At 37.7% G+C, this 10,625-nt stretch overlaps 1 pseudogene; it reads right to left on the reverse strand.

Annotated features, from left to right (window-relative positions):
• Positions 1 to 9,183: 9,183 nt before the first annotated feature.
• LOC121491785 lies at positions 9,184 to 9,750 on the reverse strand (annotated as a pseudogene).
• Positions 9,751 to 10,625: the final 875 nt, after the last annotated feature.

Here is a 10,625-nt window from a genome sequence, read left to right on the forward strand (position 1 = left end):
GAGGGGTCCCCACTAGGATCCAGGGAGCACATGGTTGCAGCTACTCAGGTTTCTCATGGAGGGTGGAAAAAACAACAGAGAAGGTGCACCTGCTTCTTACAAACCAAAAAAAGGTCCAACATGACACAGCTCACTTGTACCCCGACTCCCCCTCAGGCAGGAACTCATGCACAGCCACGCCTAGATGAAGACAGGTGTGCAAAGGTGGCAGGTAGCAAGGGGCTGGCTGGGCAGCAGCTTCCCATGTCAGGTCCACAACGTGGCAAGAGCCACAAACGTCTGGTTTCTCTTACAGCTTTAACCCTGGTGCTTTGGAAAAACATTCAGTATTTACAAAATATAAAATGTTCTAGAAGCAGTGAAAGGGGTTTAGCAGGTAAGATATGGAAAACTCACGTATACATTTAAAAAAGCAATAATAGTAAATGAGCACCAGCTTTTGTGTAGGGAAGCAATATAATCTTTATTCTTTTTCACTGAGGCAAAGACAAATATTAGAAATTGAAAGATGGATTGTGGAATTGAAGATTTGGACGTGGCTTGTGAGTTGTAGTCTCTAGGTACCAAGTTTAGCAGCATTTGATCTATGGTTGGAATTACTGGACTGTTTTCGGTAGTATCCGCTTACAAAAACCTAAGATGGTTTCATAACCATCTGATCTAGTAATTTTACTCCTGGAAGTTTATTCTAACAGCAACTTCAAAACATGCACCTTTTAACCATAACTAGATAGATTATTTTTTATATTTATACAATAAGAAGTTGAAACAATGTAATTAGCCAAAAATAAAAGGATTGATAAATCCTTTTATAAATGAATCCTTTTATAAATTTATAGGATTTATATAAATTTTTAGGATTTAAATAAATTTATATAAATTTGTAATCCTTTTAAAATTTTATAAATATTTATCAATTTATAAAAGGATTTATAAATTGGTACATACACTCCATGACTGCTATAGTCATGGATGGTACATACACTCCATGAACTACTAAAACTAAATTAGAAATAAGTTTTAATGAATCAGAAAATGATTACTAAGTAATAAGTATACACAGTGTAGGTTAAAAGCCTATGTACTGCTGGTTGACAACTATATAAGAAAAATCCATGCATAGAAAATTCTGGAAAGAAATTCACCACACTACTGTAATTTAAGGGATTAAATTCTAATTATCTTCTTGTTTGTAGTTTTAAAATTTTGACGACATTATATATTTAGAATAAGACGTTAACCATTAAAAGATGCTTCTGGAGCACCTGGGTGGCTCAGTCGGTTAAGCGTCCCATCTCTTGATCCCAGCTCAAATCTTAATCTCAGGGTCTTGAGCTTGAGCCCCATGTTGGACTCCATGCTGAGTGTGGAGTCTACTTTAAAAAATAAATAAAAGATACTTTTCAGCATTGTGATAATGAAGATGTTTTGTTATAATAGGATATTTATCTTCATAGCAGTTATCAACTGGAAATGAGTTTTTGTGGCAACTTATAATCAATAGTTGATGATACTTTCCAAATTCCATTTATATTTCTTAATGAAACAGCCTAGGATAGCACCTTCTACAAAGTTTCATTTCAGTTAGATATTTTTATCTCTGTTTATCTTACGGATGATGGAATTTTAAATTTCTTTTCCTGAAAGTATTTCAAAGCCCTCTAGTAAGTATATACAATTGTTTCCTTGAAGGAAAAACTTAACTTCAATAAGCAAAGACTATGTAGAGATCTATAAAATAAGTCTATAAGCATTCTGGAAAAGATTTCAATTTCCTAGTTTTGAAAATGCCAATATCATAATTGTCATGTTCTAAAATAACTTAATCTAGAAAGTACTTTGACTTTTAAGTATCACCTATTAAATATTTTCCCATTATCATTGCAGTGTAAAAGTCCAAGAACTTAATATCACGATGGATGGTGTGAACTATTTTTTGTATTTATTTCTAGAGAAAACTCCCTTCTATCCCCATTAATCATGTCAGTTCCTTCATCATTAACTAGAAGTGTTTCGTTATTCGTACTTATATTCCCACACCTAAGACTATTATAGCAGTCACCAAAATAAAATGCTGGCAAGCTCATTTTTATGATTATTTCTACTGCAGGGTTCAGAAATTTTATAGCCAATACTCAGTGAACATCAAATACTCGTAATTCTTTTCTATCAAGGCATCAAGTCTACAAAGGCCAAAGTATCAGGAGAAAACCCAGAGAAAAAATCATTTCCACCACCACCCCCTCACCACCGAAGATGTGTAATAACACTCAACTAAGTCTAAAAAAATTAAATTTCATCAAAAAATACAGATCAGTAGTCTTTTCTCCATATTTTGACCATTTAGGGTAGAAAAATTACATAAAGAACAAATCAGAGAAAGAAGGGTTGTGGTAGAGGACGAGGGGCCAGCTGGGCCAGGCATGGTGGCCTGTGGAATGCTTTGGCTAAAAGGAAAGCACAAAAGAAGACAAAGGCAGACACAGACAGAGGTAGTCTCCCAAAAAGAGCCAAAATGACAAGACAAGCCACTTGGGCACACTGTCAAAGGACGCATTTCTCAGATGATGATGATGATGAGCATTGTGTCATGTGCCTGCTGGCCAACTGTTGTCCTCTTTAGAAAATGTCTATTCAGATATTTTGCCCATTTTTTAATTGGATTGGTTTTGGTTTTCTTTTTTTTTTTTTTTCTTTTTTTTTTCTTTCTTTTTTTTTTTTTTTGCTGTTCAGTTGTGTGAGTTCTTTATATAATTCGCATACTAACCCCTGACCAGATACAGGATTTGAAAATATTTTTTCTAGTTCAATAAATGGCCTTTTCATTTTGTTGATGCATTCTTTTGCTATGAAGAAATGTTTGTTTATTTATTTTTAAGATTTTCATTTATTTATTCATGAGAGACCCAGACAGAGAGAGAGGCAGAGACACAGGCAGAGAGAGAAGCAGGCTCCCCGCAAGGAGCCCGACGTGGGACTCAGTCCCAGATCCCAGGATCGCATCCTGGGCCCAAGGCAGATGCTCAACCGCTGAGGCACCCAGGCATCCCTGCAGGAATGTTTAATTTGATGTAGTCCCACTTGCTTATTTTTACTTGGGGTGTCAGATTTAAAATATCATTGCCAAAATGGATCTCAAAGGAGCTTATTGCCTGTTTTCTTCCAGAAGTTTCTTTAACTGAAGTATAGCTGACGTAAAATGTTCTATTAGTTTCAGAGGTATAGCATAGCAACCCAACAAATATGTACATTATGAAATGTTCACAATTAGTTGCTGTCATCAAATAAATTATTTCAAATACAAATTTATTTCAATATTATGGACTATAGGGGATCCCTGGATGGCTCGGTGGTTTAGCGCCTGTCTTCGGCCCAGGGCCTGATCCTGGAGACCCGGGATCGAGTCCCACATCGGGCTCCCTGCATGGAGCCTGCTTCTCCCTCTGCCTGTGTCTCTGTCTCTCTCTCTCTCTGCGTGTGTGTGTGTGTGTGTGTGTGTGTGTGTGTCTCATGAATAATAAATAAAATCTTTTAAAAAATATTACAGACTATATTCCATATGCTGTAGTTTTATTTATTTTATAGCTGTAAGTTTGTACCTTTTAATCCCCTTGGCTGTTTCACCTTTCCTACCACTGCCCTGTGTTCTGGGAACCATCGTTTGCCCCCTATACTTATGAGTCTGTTTTTCTTATGTGGTTATTCATTTGTTTTGCTTTTTATTTTATTTTTTTAAAGATTCGGTTATTTTTAAAGAGCCCGTGCACAAGCAGGGAGAAGGGCAGTAGGATGAGGACAATCTCAGCAGACTCCTGCTGACCACAGAGCCCAATGCAGGGCTTGATCTCACGACCCTAAGAGATCATGATCTGTGCCAAAATCAAGAGCCAGACTCTTAACTGACTCAGCCACCCAGGCACCTCTCTTTTGTTTTTTAGATTCAAGATCTACCTGAAATCATAGGGCATTTGTCTTGCTGTCCAACTGATTTCACTTAGCATAACAGCCTCTAGGGCCATCCATGTTGTCACAAATGGCAAGATTTCATACTTTTTTGTAGCTGAGAAATAGTCCATTTGATATAAAATATATATAAATACATATATCACATCTTCTTCATTTATTAATCTACTGATAGATACTTAAGCTGCTACCCTATCTTGACCTTTGTAAATAATGCTACAATAAACATAAGAGTGCATATCTTTTTGAAATAGTGTTTTAATTTTCTTCAGAAAATTCCCAGAAGTGGAATTACTGGATCCTATAGTATTTCTATTTTTAATTTGTTTGAGTCACCTCCAGAGTGCTTTCACAACGGCTACACCAATTTGCATTGCCACCAACGGTGCATACGGATTCCTTTTTTCTCCACATCTTTGCCAACTCTTAGTTCTTGCGTTTTTTCATGCAGCTATTCTGATTAGTGGGAGGTGATATCTCGTTGTGGTTTTGACTTGGATTTGCATTTCCCTGATGATAATGTCGTCTTTGGAAAAATGTCCATTCAGTTCCTCCCCCATATTTGTTTTCAGTTGAACTATTCGGGTGTTTGGTGGTGAGTTGCGTGCAATTCTTTATGTGTTTGACATATTAATCCCTTTTTTGGATGTACTGTTTGCAAATATCTTCTCTGACTCAGCAGGTTGTCTTTGCCTTTGGGGGAATGGTTGCCTTGACCGTGCAAAAGCTTTTCTGTTTGATGTCGTTCCAGCTGTTTATCTTGGCTTTTGTTGCCCTTACCTGGGCAGATGTGTCCATAAAAATGTTGCAAGGGCTGATGTCCAAGAGATTACTGCCTCTGTTTTTGTTTACAGGTTTTAAGGTTTCAGATGTTACGTGTAGGTCCTTAACCCATTTTGAATTTAGTTTTATATGTGGTGTAAGAAAGCCACCCCGTCCCATTGTTTTGCGTATGGCTGTCCAGTTTAGCCATCACCATGTGTTGAAGATACTGTCTTTTCCCTGTTGTGTATTCTTGCCATATATGTCCTAGATCATTTGACCAGATAAGCAAGGGTTTATCTGGGCTCTCTGTTCTGTTCCACTGAACTATGATGTATTTTTGTGCCGGTGCCATACTGTTTTGATCACTGTAGATTTGTCATATAGTTTGAGTTCCAGGATTGTAATTCCTCAAGCTTTATCATTCTTTTTCAGAGTAGCTTTGGCTATTTAGAGTCTTTTGAGAGTCCATATATGTTTCAGGGTTCTTTGTCTTCTTTCTCTGAAAAATGCCATTAACATTTGGTTAGGGATTGCTTTGAATCTGGGAATTACTTTGGGTAGTGTGGATGTTTTAACAATATTAATCCATGAGCATGGAATATCTTTTATTTGTGTCATCTTCAACTTCTTTTATTAATGTCCTATTTTTCAGAATATAAATTTTTCACTTCCTTGGTTAAATTTATTCCTAGGTATTTTATATGTTTGGTGTGATTTTCACTGGGATTATTGTCTCAATTTCTCTTTGTCAATAGTGTATAAAAACAAAACAGATTTCTGTATATTGATTTTTATATCCTGTGACTTTACTGGATTTATTAGGGGTTTTATTGGTGGAGTCTTAAGGATTTTCTATATGTATTATAATGTCATATGCAAATAAGACCATTTTTCTTCTTCCTTGCCCATTTGGATGTCTTTTATTTATTTTCCTTTTCTGATCGCTGTGGCTAGGACTTCCAGTACTATGTTGAATAAAAGTGACAAGAGTAGGAATCCATGTCTTGTTCCTGATCTTAAGAAAAGCTTTCAGCTTCTCATCATTAACTATCCTGTTTGTTGTGGTTTGGTTTACATGGCCTTTATTATGTTGAGGTATTTTCCCTCTATACCCACTTCTGAGAACTTTTATCATAAATGGATGTTGAATTTTGTCAAATGCTTTTTCTGTATCTATTGAGACTATCACGATAATTTTTATCCTCCAATTGTTAATGGGTACTGCCTTCATTGATTTGTGGATAATAAATCAGCCTTGCATCCCTGGAATAAATCCCACTTGATTGAAATGAATTATTTTTAATGTATTTTTAAATTCAGTTTGCTAATATTTTGTCAAGAACTTTTGCATCTCTTTCCATCTGTTCATCAGGGATATGGTCTGTACTTTTCTATTTTTTTTATTTTTTCTTGTTTTTTGTAGTGTCTTTATCTGGTTTTTAGAGTCAAACTAATACTGGCCTCATAATAAATTTAAAAGCATATTTTTTGGAATAGTTTGGGAAGCATAGATATTAACTTTTCTTTAACTGTTTGGTAAAATTTATCTGTGAAGCCATCTGGTTCTGGATTTTGTTTGTTGGGAATTTTTCGATTACCAGTTCAATTTCATTACCAGTAATTGGTCAATTCAGATTTTCTCTTTCTTCTTAACTCAATCCTGGAAGATTGTATTTGTAGAGTTTATCCATTTCTGCAAAGTTCGTTACTTTGTTGGCATATAATTTTTCATGGTAGTCTCTTGTAATCCTTTGTATTTCTAGGGTGTCTATTGTAATTTCTCCTTCATTCTGCTTTTCAGTTCTCTTTCTTGATGAGTCTAACTAATCAATTTTATCTTTTATTGATTTTTATCTTTTCAAAATCTGGCACTTAGTTTTATTGATGTTTTCTATAGCTCTTTTAGTTTCTACTTCATTTATTTCCTTTCTGATCTTTATTATCTGCTTCATTCTACTAACCTTGGTCTTTGTTTTTTCTGGTTTAAGTGTAAGGTAGTAGTATTCATTTCAGATTGTTCTTGTTTCTCAAGGGAGGCCTGTATCACTCTACACTTCCCTCTTAGCATGGCTTTTGTTACATCCCAAAGATTTGGAACCGTTGTGTTTTCATTTTTCATTTGTCTCTGGATATTATTTTATTTCTTCTCTTATTTCTCCATTGAGCCACTGGTTGTTTAGTACGTTGTTTAGCCTTTACATGTTTGTGGGTTTTTTTCCAATTTCTTTTCTTGAAATTGATTTCTAGAGTCCTAGCATTATGGTCAGAAAAGATGCTAGATATGATTTCAATCTTCTTAAATTCATTGAGACGATTTGTGGACTAACATGATCTATTCTGAAAAATGTTCCATATGCACTTGAATGTGTATATGGCTCTTTTTTTGGATAGAATGATCTGTATGTATCTGTGAAGTCCATTTGTCTAATATCTTGCAAAACCACTGTTTTGTATTAATTTTCTGTCTGCATGATCTATCCATTAATATAAGGGGTTAAGTCCCTCCTAGTATTTTATTATTATCAATCTCTTCCTATAGGTCTGTTGATATTTGCTTTATATATTTCAGAGCCCCAAGTGTATAGATATTTAAAATTTTTATGTATTCATTCATTAGATTGACCCTCTATTCATTATAGAATGGCCTTCCTTGTCTCTCATTATGGTCTTTGTCTTAAAGTCTATTTTGTCTAAGTGGCTACTTCAACTGTTTGCTTGCTTTCACATTGTTTTTTTTTTCCTTTTTTTTTAATTAATTTATTTATTTATGATAGTCACAGAGAGAGAGAGAGAGAGAGAGGCAGAGACAAAGGCAGAGGGAGAAGCAGACTCCATGCACCGGGAGCCTGATGTGGGACTCCATCCCGGGTCTCCAGGATCGTGCCCTGGGCCAAAGGCAGGCGCTAAACCGCTGCGCCACCCAGGGATCCCCCACATTGTTTATTTTTTTTCCATCCCTTCACTTTCAGTATGTATGTGTCTTTAGGCGTTCTCTTGGAGGAAGCATATAGATGAATCTTGGTTTTCTATCCATTCAGTTACCCTATGTTTTTTGATTGGAGCATTTAGTCTATTTGTATTTGAAGTTATTATTTTTTGAAGTAATTATTGAGCGGTATGGGCTTAATGTCATTTTGTTAATTTCTGGCTGCATTTATAGTTTTTCTCCGCTCTTTTCTCCTCTTGCTTTCATCCTTTGGGATCTGACGAATTTTTTTAGTGTTCTTGGAATCCTTTCTCTTAACTTTTTGTGTATCTATTCCAAGTTTTTGGTTTGTGGTTATCATGAGGTTCATCTAGAACATCATTGTTTGATAGAAGTCTATATTAAGTGTATGTGGCTTAAGTTAGAAAGCATTCTAGAAGCATTACATTTTTACTCCCCACTCCATGTTTTACACATAGGATATCTTATTTTACATCTTATTTGTGTATTCCTTAACTAATTTTTGTAGCTCTAATTGATTTTACTACTTTTGTTATTTAACCTTCTTGATAGCTTTAAAAGTGATTGATCTACTGCGTTTACTGTATGTTTGCTTCCACCAGTGAAGCTTTTTCCTTTCATAATTTGTCTTATACTCATGGAATGTTCTCTTCACTGAATAAAGTTCCTTTAACTTTTCTTGTAAGGCCAGTTTAATGTCGATGAACTTCTTTAACTTTTGTTGGTCAGGGAAACTCTTTATCTGTCCTTCAATTCTGACTAATAACCTTGCTGTGTAACATTTTTTTAAAAAAATATTTTATTTATTCATGAAAGACACACAGAGAGAGGCAGAGACACAGGCAGAGGAAGAAGCAGGCTCCTCGAGGGGAGCCTGATGTGGGACTCAACCCCAGGACCTAGGGATCATGCCCTGAGCCGAAGGCAGATGCTCACCCACTGAGCCCCCGAGGCATTCTGCTGTGTAACATATTTTTGGTTGTAGGTTTTTCCTTTCAGCCTTTAGAATATATCCTGCCACTTACCTCTGGTCTGCAAAGTGTTTGATTTTTTTTTTCACTTTAATGCTTATAAATATGAGACTCTACATCTGTTACAACAGTGCATTAGTGATATAACTTGTAAAATGCTTTTCCATTCCTTTGGATTTTGCATTTGATGGTTTCTCATCTGTCCTTGCAGGTAGATTGAGCAAGTTCTGGTTTTGTGTTTGTTTTTCTAAAAACATTCACTAGATATGATTCAGAATAGCTTAAGGCTCCCTTTTAAGCATAACAGTTAAATTAAAAAATTGCCAGGAAGTCCACGAAACAGGATTTGCTTAAAGACTAACCCACAGAGTTAGCTGGAGACTAACGGTGCTGAGATGTGCTGGGCCGGGCCATCGTAGTGTTTAGCTACGTGTCAAGAGCATTAAGAAGTCCAGGTTGGAGGTGCCAGGCCTGAGGCACCAGCTGTGGAACCTCTGTGATGTGGCTGCAGTAGGGTAATCACCACTGAAGGGACACTTAACTGGAGGTGGGCATTCCTAGGGCCCAATATGTGGGCACAGCGGCTGGGTGGCATGCAACAGGAGCTGAGGAGTAGTTGGTCAGCAGGGTACCTACTGACATGGCCGTAGTGGTTATAGCCACCATGCCCATGCTGATGCCATTGCCTCTAGCTGGAGGGATGGGAGCAGGGTACATCATCACTGGCATGTCGTTGGGCTGCCCCACTGTGGTGTGGTGATGACATGAGGGTCAACTGTGCACAGGAGCTGTGTATCCTATGTGCCTGTTGCACATAGGAGCTCTGCTGGGCATAGGCACTTACATACAGGGCACACAGTGGCCAGCAAGGGCTCCAGGAGTGGGAGTACGGTGGCGCTACCCTGCTGGTGGAGGGACTGGATGCTTTGCAGGGTGTGCCAGGAGTTTAACCTGTTTGAAAGTTAGGATTTGCTCCAAAATACATGTTGGGGGAGCAAGCAGGAGTGGTGGCTGCATAGAAAGGGAGAAATCAGCTGGATAAGCAATTCCTTTGGCATTTGCATAGGGAGCCCCAGAAGAACTAGGGCTATAAATCCGACTCATGTTTTCAAGAACAGGCCATGTTGGAGGTGGCCTGGGCCTCCATGATCAGCATGCACCAGCCCAGAGTGGATCCATGAAGGGGCAAATGCCCCGTGGGCTTGCTCCAATGGGGGGCCGAGCTGCAAGTCCCCCATGTCTGCCACCACTTCCCCAGATGGTGCTTCCAGTTGCTCCATTCTGCCCAGCCCACCTCTCCTACTGGCCTGCAAACTTTCTGCTGAAAAATCATCTGATGGCCTTGCAGTGTTTCCCTTGTATGTAACAGTTGGCTTTTCTTTTGCTTGCTGCTTTTACGATTCTCTTTATCTTTAATTTTTGCCATTTTAATTATTATGAGTATAATAATTATTATTGTGTGTGGACATCACTGGGTTCATCTTGGTTGGGGCTCTCTGTATATGCTGAAACTGGATGTCTAGTTCCTTCTTGGTTAAGGAAGTTGTCAGATTATATGGTTTCAAATAAGTTGTGTTTTTTTTTTTTTTATCCTTTTGCCTCTCTTCCGTAGGAACTATTATAATGTAGTTGCTTCATGTTGCCACAAAGAAACCTTAACCTTTCCCAAACTTTCTTTAAAAATTCACTTTATTTTTGCAGTTCAGGTTGGTTTCTTTCCACTATCCTGCTTTCCATAGTTGATCCATCCTTCTGCATTCCTTTTTTTTTTTTTCAAGATTTTATTTATTTAAGAAAGAGAGCATGAGAGAATACAGGCCGGGGAGGGGGGGGCGGACGGGGGAGGCAGAGGCAGAGGAGAGAGAGCAGCAGACTCCCTGCTGAGCAGAGAGCCCAACATGGGGCTGGATTCCAGGACCCTGGGATCATGACCTGAGCTAAAGTTAGGCACTTACCCGACTGAGCCACCCAGGCACCCC

Source organism: Vulpes lagopus, chromosome 5, assembly GCF_018345385.1.
Source record: "Vulpes lagopus strain Blue_001 chromosome 5, ASM1834538v1, whole genome shotgun sequence".
Classification (NCBI taxonomy): domain Eukaryota; kingdom Metazoa; phylum Chordata; class Mammalia; order Carnivora; family Canidae; genus Vulpes; species Vulpes lagopus.